This window comes from Gavialis gangeticus, unplaced genomic scaffold (genome assembly GCF_001723915.1).
Source record: "Gavialis gangeticus isolate Ggan-Ray unplaced genomic scaffold, GavGan_comp1, whole genome shotgun sequence".
Classification (NCBI taxonomy): Eukaryota; Metazoa; Chordata; order Crocodylia; family Gavialidae; genus Gavialis; species Gavialis gangeticus.
In genome coordinates, this window is record NW_017729029.1 from 74,874,107 (window position 1) to 74,878,236 (window position 4,130).

Genomic DNA, 4,130 nt, shown 5'->3' on the forward strand with positions numbered 1-4,130 from the left:
AAAAAGTTGATCAGAACAACTATGCTAACTTACTCCTCGTTGTCTCTAACAATTGTGAAATTAGCTAGGGACAATTATGAGGGTGGTGCTTGTGATATGCATGTATTTGTCTACTGGCAACTACACATTCTGCAAAGTCATATCAAATAGGCTGCTGACCAGCCATCAGATATGACTGTCTGCAGGTGATTACTAAGGAGCATTTGTGCTTTTAGCATTTGTGTTTGAATGGAGGGTGAATGGCTCTGTATCCCATTATCAAACCCCTGAATGATAGGTTGATAAAATCTTAAAAGTTATGACTTCCAACAACTTGAAGGTAACTAACACCTGGAAACAGCATTTACAATAGAAATGCTACCAAGTACAATTATAAAAAGGTAGAATAATAGAAGTAAATGTGTTCTGTCTCCTATTGTTCTCAAGTAGTTCTTCACTCTTCTAAATTGTACAAATAAATACATCAGTTCTAACTCCCATGAAAAGGATCTTGTCTGACCTCTGTTTCCTCCTCTACCTGTCCACTCTTCTTTTGAATCTGGCCTGTCAGCAACTGATGGGCAATTGCTATGATTACATCATCTGGAAATATAAATGTCATGCAGGTGTGGGACTGCGGTCAGAAGATTTGTTATGATGATGATAACAAAGTGATATCTGCACCTAGTTATGACTGGGTATTCACTTGGCTCCATAGAATTTGGGGTTTGCATCCTTCACCTTTCCTTTCTTCCCTTCTAATTCCTACTTAGTATGTATACCTTTTGAAGTCTCACCAGATGTGCAAATAAGTTTTTCAGATGCTCATAGGACTCAGTCTGATTGCATGATGGAGTTGGTGTCCTGTACTTCTCTTCAAGCACATCATGAGCTTTGGTTAAATTCTTATGCTACACTTTTTTCCAGCAGCCACAGCAGCACTTATTGTACAAGGCCACCCATACTAGACCTTCAGTTTATTGCTATATTTATTTAAAACAAAACTCGACTCTTAATAAACTAGCTCCCTATGTGCATTCAGTTTTACCTTTTTTATTTTGGTGACAAAAATGTTTGTGTTAATTTTTACTAGTTTTGGCTGCAGAAACAAAGCTGTGAGAAAGTACTCTAGATTTGCTTCCTCCTTGTTAACAGCAAGAGAACAGTGCTGTTAGTAATACCTATTATTGTGCACTCATTCCAGTCCATGAATGGGGCTTTTGTGTCCCAGTGAAATATGCCATTTTAATGAAACTTCACAGCAAGAGTCCAGGTCACTTTGTTATTAAAAAAACCCCAAAACAAAAACAAAACAGCTTTCCACAAAAGATTTTTTTTCCTGCCTAAAGGAGATTCTCCTCAAATTAGACGGTTTGAGGTCCAGGATGAATGTTAAGCTCTGGTCAGGGGGGGCAGGTTTATGGTCTAGCTCATGAAGAACTGGAAATCATAAACTGTAAAGAAGTAGCTGCCATCTTTCCACTAATGCACAACAGATGCTTTTACAAGGAATGTTCTTGGATAAGAATGTGAAACGGTAATATTATGAAGGGAAAAGCAGTTGTGGGTTTTTAGGTGACTCTCTCCTCCTTTTAGGCCTGTATACATGCAGGAAAGGATACTAAGGCAACCTGTCTCTACAGGCAAAAGGAGAGCAAACCTACCACCAATATAATTGGTTTCTAATTACACCAAGCTGAGCTCAGACCCATAACATTTTATGCATGTGTGTGGGTGTATCAGATTTTATAGATGCTCATATAACTGAAATAGCTATGTTGGACCTTTTTTTTTTTGTAAAAATGTCACAGCTGGATGTCAAAACAGTGCTGCATAGGAAATTATCTGAGTAACTCTGTCCCTTCCTGTTTTATAATGGCCTTATACTACTGTTTGCAAATATTTAAATAATTCATAGCTGGTGAGGCTTTGTAAATGTCTTTGCATGACCATTTGCACAGATGCTGAAAAAGAAAAGATCAATGCTATTGTGTCATTTGATATCAGAGTCATCTATGTGTTGACTGAAAATAAAGCTCCCTCTCACTCTCATTCCTTGTAAGCCTGGTTATGCCCCCCCTCAGCCAGTAGACAGGGTCATTAAGCTTGGTTAACACTGGGGCCTCAGCTGGGAGGCACTCACTCAATTCCTCTTTGCTTGATCCAGTCTTGCTCACTTATAAACTAGGGAGTGAAACATCCTCTTCCTCATTGTTCCCTGTGTTGTGCAGGATATAGTGTAGGACTTAAATAGCTTGTAAGAGCTAATGAGCCAGAGTAATAATACTATTCTGAAAGGTTTTTTTAATTGAATATTTAGATAAATTTTAAGTGAGACACTAGGTTGAAAGATGACCTATCTCTTCCCCCCCCTCCCATTTTATACTACAAAAGGGCACAAAAATCCCCAAATCCCTTGATGATATTTTGGAGTCTGATAGATACCCCTTGTTAAAGGTGTACAGTTCATTGATCCCAACATATAATTTATTATATATATTCTATATTTCAAGATACAGGGCCAGAAAAAAAATTTCCCTTAGCCTGAAAACCAACCTACCATTTTATAGATTTTAGCGAGGTGTGAGGGACTAGGGAAGGCGAAAGGAGCAGAAAACTACAGGTTTTTTCATAAACTGAATGGTAACCTTAACTATAAAGCTCCTATTACTATTTCATAACTTTTCACAACTCAGCTGTATTCATATTTAGTGCATTATTTAACAAATTTCTTTTGGTGAATCTATGCTATGTATCCACACACAAATGAACCCCTAAAACTTATGGGGATAGATGGCAAACTTCTCTGTTAAATAGCCAGCAGTAGTTCACAACTCTTACATATATGCTGCATTCTGTCCCTAGAAATACATTTTTGTACACGAATGATAAACATCCTATTAATATTCGCTAAGAATTTGAGTTAGCTTCCCAGTTCTCTTGAACTGAAAATCTGAATTATTCAGTCCACATTATAAAGGTAATGTATATTCAAAAGAGTTTATTGTTAACAGTGTTGTTGAAAGAATATCACAGCATTATCTAAAAGATTCATTTATTCAAGCAGCCATACAATTCGACCTTTAATACTGCAGTAGATGAATTCTATCCAATTTTTCCTCATTTACTTTCTTTTTAGAAATCTCCACCCTCTCACCTCCTATTTCCTTCTGCTGGTTTCTCTTAGTAGGTCTGATTTCTTTTACCCTTCTTCTAGTTATTCAGAGATTTCCATGAAGTTTCCTCCTCTTTTAATATTTCAAAATATCCTTTCCATTGGCTATCAAATTGTCTTTTCCTACATTTCTAAAAATGTGGGGAAGAAATTCTGTTGCTGTTACTGATTTTATGGGCAATCTACTTGTCCTGTTGGATTGCTGCTGTTGGGATAATATTTTGGACTTAATTTCATTTGAAAGGGGACTAACATTAATGAGGGCAACATCAGTTCAGACTCTGAGGATTATAAACATTCTCCAAGAGAATTTGAATCAGAAATACTACTTGCATTTGTTCATCTAGAAACAGCCTTCTCTCTAGCAATGGGATGAAGTTGAATACAGATATAAGACACATAATTTGCCTAAAGAAATAAAATTCTCACTGCTTGAAAATACACATTAATATAGCATATTGCAAAGTGACTTGAATTCTCTTCTCAAAACTTGGAAAATTCCTATGCCTAATTTTTCCTGCTCCATATCCACTCCCATTTGGGAGACTACTCCAGCACTTCACTTCTCTGCTAACTAAAAATCTTCTGACTTGCAGCTTAAATTTATTCATGGCCAGTTTCTACCTTTTTGTTTTTGAGTCAGCATTGTCCTTTATCTTAAGGAGCCTTTCTCCTTCCCTGGTGTTTATCCCTCTGATAACTTTAAAGACAGCAATCATATTCCCTCTTGGCCTTCACTCTCTATTTCCTAGGTTACACCTTGGGATCACATTTATTTTTTTTATGGTGGTACCACACTGGTGGTTCAACTATTTTTCATTCAAGTAGTCTTTCTCCTCTTCTGTTTCTTTTAGCTGATAAACCTGGGAGTACCACCTTGTACTCTATACTACTAATTTTCATCTAGTTACTATTAGTCTTCTCCCCAAGGTCATCCAGTTTTCCTGTATGATAGTCCATTCCTCCATATTAACAA